Here is an 11,195-nt window from a genome sequence, read left to right on the forward strand (position 1 = left end):
TTAGGCTGACAGAGTGGGCTAAGATCACCAAGAACCTAAAGAGGAAACCCTGCCTTTTAAACCTACATGTGAGAATACCCTGTCCAGGATCCACACTTCCTACTACACATGTCACAGCTGCCCACCTGTGTACAGGATACTAAAAACTCTTTTGAAAACTCACAATTCTTTGTCCAATAGGTGGTGTAGGCTTTGGAAGTGGTACAACCAATCAGAAGACTGTGCAAGTTTAAAATTAAATGAAGCTCTTATTTTATGTTAAATGTCATTTAAATAGATATTTCTGAGGTTAGTGGTATTTAATGTTACATGTATCAATAAGGGTTTAGATCAGGCTTCCCCAGCCTGTGGCCCTCCATATGTTGCTGAACTACAGCTCCCAGCATCCCAGCAACATCTGGAGGGCTGCAGGTTGGGGAAGCCAGGTTTAGATCATCCCCCTAACAGTCCTATAAGTCCCCTTTCCAGATCCACCTGAGTGGTGGCAATTTACAATTGGTGGATGAATTGCTCTTCTGTACCTTTAAGAATACAAGCCCCATTGCAGCTGATGTGCTGACTTTGGCCTTGTGCATTGCTCTGGAACTTGCAACTTTCAGAGTTCCAAGCCAAACTCTAGCTTCTGCGTTGCTGAAGGCCGGCTCTGTAGTCCCTGAAGACCCCTGAAGTCTTCATGAACTCTTGTCTCTTGCCAGCCCTTCCTGATTACAAGTTCCAGATATCCTACTGCAAGTAAATAGCTTATTCTTGGAGGAAGGCTCAGGCAATACCATCAAGCAGTTTTTCAGCTCCCCAGGAAATCCCATTTCCTGACCAGTCATTTGGCTGTTGCCTTCATCTGGCAACTCTCCCATTTGCCACCTAAAGAAAGCTTTCTTCTTCTTCTTTGTCCCACAGCAGCTTGATTAAGGTGTTATACAAAAGCCGCACTGTAATTGTTTATGGTGGGGTGAAGAGGTAGGATGTCCCACCCCTGCTGCATCAATCACCCATATGCCCCACTCCTCATTGTTTCAACAGGGCTTGTCTGAGAGGGGAAAGCCCTCCCCGTGATGGCAGGCACATCCATGATTGCAAGAGTCAATCCACCCTTCTTCCTTCTTCAGACAAGCCTCATCATAACTATGAGTGGAAGGGCATGTGGTGAGTGACAGTGTGGGACTTCCTCCCACTTTTTAATAATACCAAGCATGCTAATGAGTCCCACAGATCTGCCTTTCTTTGCTTGTGGTGCCCTTTATATGCTTTGACCCTCAGAACTCTAGCTGGACCATGAATCTGGTTATGGTGTCCATCTATCTCATCTTCAGCCCATTGGTTTTCAGCTTAGGCCAATGGGACCGTACAGAATTTTGGCCAAGACACCAATCAATCACTACCACAAACCATCTTTCAGTGGCAGCTACACCTCCATCTCCTCCTTAGCAACCATGCTGCACAGCAGTGGTCATTACCTGGCCTACCATTAGATGTTGCTTCCATGTAAAGTATACATAAACAAATCAGATACATGTATATTCTCAGACCAACATCCTATGGCCAACATCCTAACTAATGACGCTCTAGTACTGCACAAGATGCACTGGTGCTGCAGACAGGATCGACTCACTCAGCATCAGCACTCACAAAGGAAGATGTCAATTATGTCCCTTCCCTCGAAAGCCCACTGTGCCACCCCAAATATGTCCCTGTTAGGACTAAGTCATGGGCAGCAGCCAGTAGGTAGCACAAAGCTAGAAGTTGGGTCCAGAAAAGCCAGGCAACAAGTCAGGGCTCAGGGATCAAAATTGATAGCCAAAGGTCAACAGCATGCCAGAGATCAAGCCAAGCAGACAATCAGGAGCCAGGGACAAACCAGGAGCTGAAGGTCAGAAACACACCACTGGTTAAACGAAGCAGACAGATCAATAGAACAATGCACCAAAAGCAAGAGACCTTGATACTAAGCAAGGCTGATTTCATGTCAGGAAGTTCTTATGCTCCTTCTGTTTAGAAAAAGAAACAATGACTGTTCTGACTAGACAGTGCCAGGGTAAAGCTCTAGGACTGCTGCAGACTTGCCACAAGGAGCAGCAGTATATGGAGCCCTGGTCAATGCAGAACCTGATGGTCCCTGAGGATCACGCAGCCCTCCGGGATATATTTTTAAGCAACACAGAGGATTTTGGGGAAGGGTAAGTTGTTGAAATTAATCACATACACACACACACACACACACACACACACCTGGAACTTATCCTTAGCACCAGTGCATCTCTGGGAGCATCAGTGTTTTGTTAGAATGTCAGCCACCTAATGGCACAGCGGGAAATGACTTGACTAGCAAGCCAAAGGTTGCTGGTTTGAATCCCTGCTGGTATGTTTCCCAGACTATGGGAAACACCTATTTTGGGTGTTCCCTGACTATGGGAAACACCTACATTGGGCAGCGGTGATATAGGAAGATGCTGAAAGGCATCATCTCATACTGCATGAGAGAAGGCAATGGTAAACCTCTCCTGTATTCTACCAAAGACAACGACAGGGCTCTGTGGTCGCCAGGAGTTGACACCGACTCAACGGCACACTTTACCTTACAGCCACTAAACCGTAACAAGGGTCACACACAAAAGTGATTCCTCCACAAAAGCAAAGACTGGAAGCCGGTTCTCCATAGTTCAAGTCCACTGCTCTAACTATTATATTGCACTGGCTCTCATAGCATAGAGACAACATGTTCAGTCTGTGAGTCCTGATTGGTTGGGATATCTCATGTGACTAATCCAAGAATCAGAAAGAAGTGGGAGTAAAGACAGTACTGAAGCAGTAACAGCTGGTAGAAAAATGGCATCAAACAGGAATAAGACATGGATGGATTCCTTTTCAATTGAACTGAGGTTTTTGGAAATGTTTTCAGCACCACTCCTGAAACCAAAAAAATTAAACTTGAAATAGCATTCTGTGCACTGTATGCAGTCCTAGGTCTGCAAAACCAAACAAAATCTAGCCTATCAACCATAGCACCCCCAACCCACCCTTCCATTTTACAAGTCCCAGGAAGGCAGCAAAAACAAGAGAAGTATTGAATATTTGGTGGGTCATTGTACATGGCTGGTGGGCTGCATTCAGCATGATCACTCACAAGTTCCCAGGCTTCAATAGTTACATGAAAGTAACAAAGTAAAATAATCTAATAGTTTCATTTGTTCATATGTACATAGTTCTGCTTGATTGGGCGGCAGTCAGGCTCTTTAAACATAAAGCCAGGAGTCTAAAATCAGTTTTAGATTTAGTCCAGATTCTTCAGATGGATTAGGCTGTGGATTTCACTGAAAGCTATTTTGTTTTGAATGAAGATTGTAACACAGTCCTTAGTAGGGATGTGCGAAACGTTTCAGGTACAAAACGTTTTGTATCCGAAACAGGCCGTTTTGGATGTTTTGTAGCCAAAACAAAACACTTGATGGCCAAGTCTGAAAGTTTTGTATACAAAATGAATCGTCCCTGTTTTAGCTACAAATGTTTTGTTGTTTTGGACCTCCATTTTGTGGCGATCTCACTGTAGTCTCCATTTTGTGTTTGACGTCTATTTGAATTTCCCGCGTTCAGAGCAGTGAACGAACGCATGGGCTGATCTGCTGACAATTGTGTCCTTGTTCCTGATTGGCTCCTTTTGCTCTTGCCACTCCTGACTGACCCCACATTGGCCAGAGGAAGGGTCGAAGAAGGGGCAAAGGTGGGAGGGAGGGTGTTCAAGGAGGGCATACTCATTCATTCATATAGTCATTCATTCAGATTTAAAGAGGCAGCAGCACCATTCTGCCTGCCTGATACTCATAGGAGGAGAGAGGGAGGGAGAGAGAGAGAGAACTTTGTTTGGCTTTCAGTTGCCACCATGCCATGCCATTTTTGCCCCCTATGCCTGTTGCCTTCAGTCTTGCCAGCCTGAGCCCAGCCTGCCTACCCAGCCTGTCTGCCTGCCCCTGCTGGCTAGTGGCTGGTTTGGCTACCAACCTGGGAATAGATTTTTTTTTAAAAAAAAATCTCTGCTGCATTGCTTTTTTAATTTTTGTGTTGAATCCTGAGAAAAAATTTTTTTTCACTCCGTTGAGACTGAGAATAACTGCCTGTCTGTGCCAGCAGCCACCAGCAGCCCCAGCCCCTGTGGCCACAGGCCACCTGGCCAGCCACCCCCTTTCCCCCCAGATTTTCCAGGCTTTTGTCCCAGCCCCCCAAATCTGAAGACTGAAGAAAGAGAAGGAGATGTCAAGAAGAAGATTGAAGAAGAAGAGGAGACTCAGACCAGACCACAGAAGTGGACAAAGGTGAAGTCCTAGACTAAGTGAGTGTACCCCATTTTCACACGCACGCACCCCCCCCTCTGGAATTGCTGTGTGTTCTTGAGTTGTTGTTTTTTCTTGTTTGGAAAAAACAGGAAACATTGTTTTGGGTTGCAATTGGATCTAAAAAGTTGTGTGTTGTTTAGAAGAAGTTTAAACAGGGGTTCTGTGTGCGAGGGATCCCCATTAGCTAGTAGTAGGTGGTTAAGGGTAGTGGTCTTGTGGTTTTAAAAAGCAATTCTATCTTTTTCCCCATTCCAAAGATTTGGGGGGGGGAGGGGGGAGGCACTTTTAAAAAACAGAAGCCTGGGCTCTGACCCATAACTGATGTTCTCTGCTCAGCAGCCTATTTTATGATCTTCCCTAGTCACTATTGTTGTATTAGTTAATTGTATCTATTCTGGGAACTAGTTATATTGTTTGTATCTGCTTGTGTCTCTGTTCCCTTACTGCTCCCTATCTGTTCCCTTGTATCTGTTTCCTAGTTACAATGTATAAATATTATGCAATTCAAATGCCTTGGATGATTTGTTGTGCTGTATTTTGGGGACCTCATGGATGGGCATCCTTCCTGGCTCTCTCTCTCTCTCTCTCTCTCTGTGTGTGTGTGTGTACTTCTTCTTTGCAATGAAGATTGGGTCACATTGTGACTTCTAGCATCATCATCATTTTTATTCAAACTAGATTGCTTGCATCAAATAGGTTGTGTGGTACCACAGGATCCAATCTGCTGCAGAAATGTCAAAAATGCACCAAAAATTGTGTGCTATTCTTGTCATCATCAATGATCATCACTCTTCTGTTTGTGTAGGTGGGAGGTAGACCAAACCTCGCTATTTCACTGGCAGAATGTTGTTGTTGTTGCTGTTGTTGTTCCTTACCTAACCCAATTTTATGGCTGGGTGACACAGATGTAGCTGTGTCTCTGTTGCTTGTGGACGGAAAATGCTTGGGGGAGGGAGGGCAGGGCAATGTTGTTGGCCCTAGGGCCTCATCTGCTGCATCTGTTTAAAGCTCTGCTGTTGTTGTTGATGTGTGCAGTTATGTTTTTTTGGGAAGATTTGGGGCAGAAAGGGGGCTTCAGGGGCAGAAGAGTGGGTTGGGTGGTAGTTCCTCATTAGGTGCCTGCCACCACCCAGATTCCAAAGGAATTGGGCAAAGGGCTGATTTTTTAGGAACTGTTGAAGTTTACACGTCTTCAGATTTTCCCCATAGAAAATGAAACCATGGGGGTTCCGGTAGACTCATAACACGAAACCCTGTACCCCACGGGCTTGTGCGTATCAGGGTGGTTTGCACTCTATGTGCACTACACCACCATTCGCTCTGGGCCACGCCGGTGCCCCTCAAGTGCAGTTATGGGGCTGCCGGAACCCCCAAGTGGATTCTTGTTTGTCACTGAAAATCTCATACATTACCAGAGAATCTACACTGAACACCTCAGAAACAACATAACCCAGTACCCCATGGGGGTAGCAACCATGGGGGTTAGCAACCCATGAGGGTTAGTACCATGGGGGTTAGCAACCCATGGGGGTGGTTGGCACACTATGTGCACTTCACCATCATTCGCTCTGGGCCATCCCAGTGCCCCCCAAAGTGGAGTTATGGGGCTGCTGAAGTCTGCATTATTCCCTATGGGGAAAAATCTTAAAGATGCATCAACTTCATTAATTCTTTAAAAATCAGCCCTTTGCCTAATTTCTTTGAAATAATTGTGGTAGCTTCCTTGCCCCATTGGGCACTACCACCCACCACACTCCACTCTGGGCCACCCCTTTCCCCCCAATGTGAAGCGATAAATTTGCTTGAATCTCCATTATTCCCTATGGGAAAAATCTTAAAGATGTGTAAACTTCAAAAAATCACAAAATATCAGCCCTTTGTTGAATTCCTTTGAAATTTGGGTGGTAGCTTCCACCCATTGGGCACTACCACCGCCCGCCCCCCCCAAGTCTTTTCACCCAGGGATCCTTTTTTTTTTTTTTTTTAAATCCAAATCAATTCAGATTGGGATTCGGAAAAATTCAGGTACAAAATGAAACAGGTGTGTTTTGGGGAGTCAAATTTGGACTAAAATTGAATGGGGGTATTTCAATTTGAATACAAATTGAAAGACAAAAATCGTTTCGTGCAAACCACTAGTCCTTAGCTACTTCCCTTCACACATTCTATATTCCTGAGTGCTATTTATTTATTTATTATTTTTTCCATAACACATCATTGAGATTAGACAAAATCTCTTGCATCATCACAACTCTGTCTGCTCCAGTTCCTGTCGTCCTCGGCAGATAAGAGTTTGTTTGTTTTTGTTTCTCACTAAATCTACTGTATTAATGACTGTGATCCTAATTATGTTTTGAGAGATGTTTATCTGCAGGGAAATGCACTTTTCTGTTATGCTGCAGAAATGCACAGTGCTGTCAGCTATTTCCTGTACATATGGAAAACAATCTATAAATACAGCTTCAGAAATGATTGAAATAAAGGATGCAGCTGTAGAACAAAGAAACAAAACTAGGCATGGGTGATAGGTGAATGAGAATTGAAGCTTGAATATTCCTCTAACTTATGTAAACCTTGCATATACCTCTAACATAAGCAAGGGATAAATTACAGGAAGTTAGGAATGAAGGAAAGAAAAGCCAGCATTTCATACATCTCAGTATTAATCCCTAAATCAAAATTACTTTGTCACTTATTTTATTTAGTTTTTATAAATATTTATATCCCATCTTTCAACTTTGTATTAAAATGTTCAAGGCAGCTAACAACATAAAATAAAATACACAGGAGCCAATTGGGGTGGGGGGCCTCCAGGAGAAAGAGGATATCGGTGAAAATCACCCGTTCCTTCTTGTGCAAATGGAATTTCTTCTGTGAACAAAAGCATTTATTTTGTTCGCAGTTAAAACAATGATTTAACATGCCCACAATAACTGTTAGTGCAATTATATGTGGGGAAATGATATGGGGGAAAATAGCAGCAAATCTTGAAAAGTGCCCTGTGCAGAATTTGTATAAATAGAAGAGAAGATGCAGACAGAGAATCTCTAAGGGAAGGCATTCGTCAAAAGCAGCTAGGGAGACTTTATATATAGAGCAGCCCAGCTGAAGACCAAGAGCAGGCCAGCTGAAGACCATCTTGGTATTAATCCCTAAATCAAAATTACTTTGAGTTATCACTTATTTTATTTAGTTATAAATATTCTTATCCCATCTTTCAGCTTTGTATTAAAATGCTCAAGGCAGCTAACAACATAAAATAAAATAGCCTGGGGTCAGTGCAAAGGGGGTGCTCCAGGAGAAGATGAGACTGGTGAAAAATCACCTGTTCCTTCTTGTGCAAATGGAATTTCTTCTGTGAACAAAAGTATGTCTTAGATTGCCTAAGAAATTGCCAAACATTCCCTGGATTGCCTGGCTTCCCAGGTTTCACTAGGACAGTCAAACTGAACTAGATAATGCTGCTCTCACCAGGGATGTGACAATGCACTTACCGTGCAAGGCTCAGTAATGTTGTGTGCATGCAAGTTGTACAAATGGCACAAATATTAAAAAAACTGTGCAAATGACATCATGCAAGAGGAAGCCCATTGGAAATGATGGGTTCCTCTTGGGTATCACCATTTATGCAATTTGCACAGTTGCACACCTTGTTTGCAAGCAGTGTTACTAGGCTAATAAACCCCAATAATATTTTAGTATGTCAGCCAATGATAGTACGTCAGCCAATAATATTTTCACAAAACCTCTCCAACAGAAGTCGGCAATAAATCGAATAAATAAATAAATTGAATAAATGAAATGAAATAAATAAATATGTTGGTGCCATCTCATTCATGTGACCCTTGGGCGAGATTTCCTTTTGGCATTGCCTCTTCAGGGTTACCCCCAAATGCAGCAACCTGTGGCAGCCCACCACCTGTTATAGGCCCTTGCCCAAGTAGCAGCTGCAAGGACAAGAAGCTGTAGCAGCAATTGTGGTTGTTTGGAATGGGGTCTACTAGACAGATGGAATAAGCGGCTGCCAACTCTCTTTCTTTCTCTCCCAGTGGTGACAGCAAAAGGAGGAACAGGGGTCAAGGGGAAAGAGGTCTTTTTCTGGTCCTCTGTTGATCCAGCTGTAAATCTTGATCTCTGCTGATGTGTGTCTAGAGAAGGCCTGCTCAACTTAGGCCCCCCCAGCTGTTTTTGGACTGCAACTCCCATAATCCCCAGACACAGTGGCCAATAGCCAGGGATTATGGGAGTTGTAGGCCAACATCTGCAAGAGGGTCAAAGTTGAGCAGCCCTGTTCTAGAGCCACAATAGACCCAGAGGATATTCCTCCAACCACAGAGAAGCTGTAAAGGCCAGACTCCCTTACAGGAAATGTTTCATGTGTGATCTCCTCCTCACCTGGGATACAGCTCCCAACTCACTCATTTTCTCCTGGAGCTTTCCCAGACAGCTGGCTTTACTGTGGGTTTTCTGCAAAGCTTTACTGCACACTGCCCCCCAAAAAAACCGAAGCAAAAAGTGGATTTTTTAACCCTATATATAAACTGGGCTACACTTTAATGTCTGGTGAAAAAACCTAAATTGTGTGTGATGGGGACTTTGGTGTAAATTTGCCCTATAAGTGAATGCACACCTCCATTATGGAGGAGATGCAAACTAAAAACCGGGTGTAAAAAACTTCCTGGTGGTGCAGAAATAGGATAGTGTCAGATGCAAAAAGAATCCTTCCTTCCTCCTGTGCTTACCAGGAGGCTTTACACACAGGGCTTCTACCCTGAATCTCCTTCAGAGTAGGGCTCTATGTTTTGTCTTTTTTCTTTTTCAGTTTGTACCAAATCTGAATCAACCCCATTTTGTATTTTGTCCGAAATTAAGTCTTCCGAATCACCTCAGTTTTGTTTTGTATCCAAATTAATCCGAATCTGAATTAATTCAGATTAAAAAATGGGCTACATGTTAAAAAGAGTGGGTGGGGGTTATAGTGCCCAATGAGTGGAAGCTACCACAAAAATTTCAAAGGAATTGGACAAAATGCTGATTTTTGGTGAATTTTTGAAATTTGCGCGTCTTTCAGTTTTTCCCCATAGGGTATGATGGAGGTTTCAGGAAAAGTATAGCTTCACGTGGGAGGGGTGGAGGGGTGGCCCAGAGTGGAGTGTGGTTGGTGGTAGTGCCCAGTTGGTACAAGGAAGCTATCACATTTTTTTCAGAAAAATTTGGCAAAGGGCTGATTTTTAAAGAATTAATGAAGTTACGTGTCTTTCAGATTTTCCTTGAAGGATATAATGGAGGTTTCTGCAGTCCCATAACTCCACTTGAGAGGCACTGGGGTGGCCTAGAGCAAGTGGCAGTGTAGTGCACATAGGGTGCCAACCACCCACATGGGTTGCCAACCCATGAAGTTCAGGGTTTTGTGCTGAGAGTAGATTCTCTAGTAGCATATGAGAGTGGATTCATGGTTTTTCATTAAAAATCTCATTTGCTACCAGAGAATCTAAACTCAGCACCTCAGAAACAACAAAGCCCAGTACTCCAATGGGTTAGCAGTCCAGGGGCGTGGTTGGCACCCTCTGTGCACTACACCACCACTCGCTTCGGGCCATCCCAGTGCTCCCCAGGTGGAGTTATGGGGCTGCTGGAACCTCCATTATTTCCTGTGGGGAAAAACCTTAAAGACACATAAACCTCAAAAATTCCTAAGAAATCAGCCCTTTGCCCTATTTGGAATCTGGGTGCACCACCCTTGGGGCACTGCCACCCAACCCACTGTTTTGCCCCTGAAGCCCCACATAAACAAGTTGAAAGAGTGAAGAGAATGATGAACAACAACGACACTTAATTTTTTGTCACATATATTTGAGAATTTTGCAGCGGGAAGGAGCCTGTCCCTGTGGCACTAGCACAGCAGCACAACCCATTTGTGGATTCAAGCAATCTTTCAATAAAAACACTCTCTCTCCATGGAACAGTGACCACAGGTCATTTGAGATAGCAAGATAGACCAATGACTGCCTTGGTACTATGGAACAGCATCAAATGTTCATTTAACTGAAGTGGAGTGAGCCGTAGCCCAAACAAATCAGCCTACTGTTCAGAATTGTTGAGATTTATCCTCACTGCATTTAAGAAAGTGCAAAACCATGGATCATGGTTACAAGAAAAAGAGAAGCAACTAAGATTCCTGGGGATGTCAATAGATTGACAGGGGTATTCCCCACCTCCTCCTTTTGTCTCCTGTAGTCACTTGTGGATGATCTGTTCCTGCAATGGCAAAAGTTGTGAACCTCTGGCTTAGACATCATGTCCCACCAAGTTTAAATTACGTTAGACTGCTCAACTTGGGGAACCAAACTTAGACACCACTATAACTCATAAAAATCAGAAGAAAAACAAAATAGCTCTTCAAAAGAGCCCTGAACAAGTCAAGAGATTCTTTCTAAACCTTTGGAAAGAAAAACCTGTGTAATTTCAGAACTTTCCTAACCAGCTTCTCGAAAAGCTTCTCCACACAATTTCTACCATGGCTTTTAGCAAGAGCTTTAGAATTGCATTGAGCTCTCAAAGATATTCATTCATTCATTCATTCGTTCATTCGATTTCTATACCGTCCTTCCAGAAATGGCTCAGGGCAGTTTACACAGAGCAATAATAAATAAATAAGATGGAACCCTGTCCCCAAAGGGCTCACAATCTTAAAAAAAAAAACAAGATAGACACCAGCAACAGTCACTGGAAGTACTGTGCTGGGGCTGGACAGGGCCAGTTACTCTCCCCCTGCTCAATAAAGAGAATCACCACATTAAAAGGTGCCTCTTTGCCAAGTTAGCAGGGGTCATATTTGAGTATTTCTGTCTCAAAATGCTGTCTTCCAAA

Source organism: Hemicordylus capensis, chromosome 3 (assembly GCF_027244095.1).
Source record: "Hemicordylus capensis ecotype Gifberg chromosome 3, rHemCap1.1.pri, whole genome shotgun sequence".
NCBI classification, from domain to species: Eukaryota; Metazoa; Chordata; class Lepidosauria; order Squamata; family Cordylidae; genus Hemicordylus; species Hemicordylus capensis.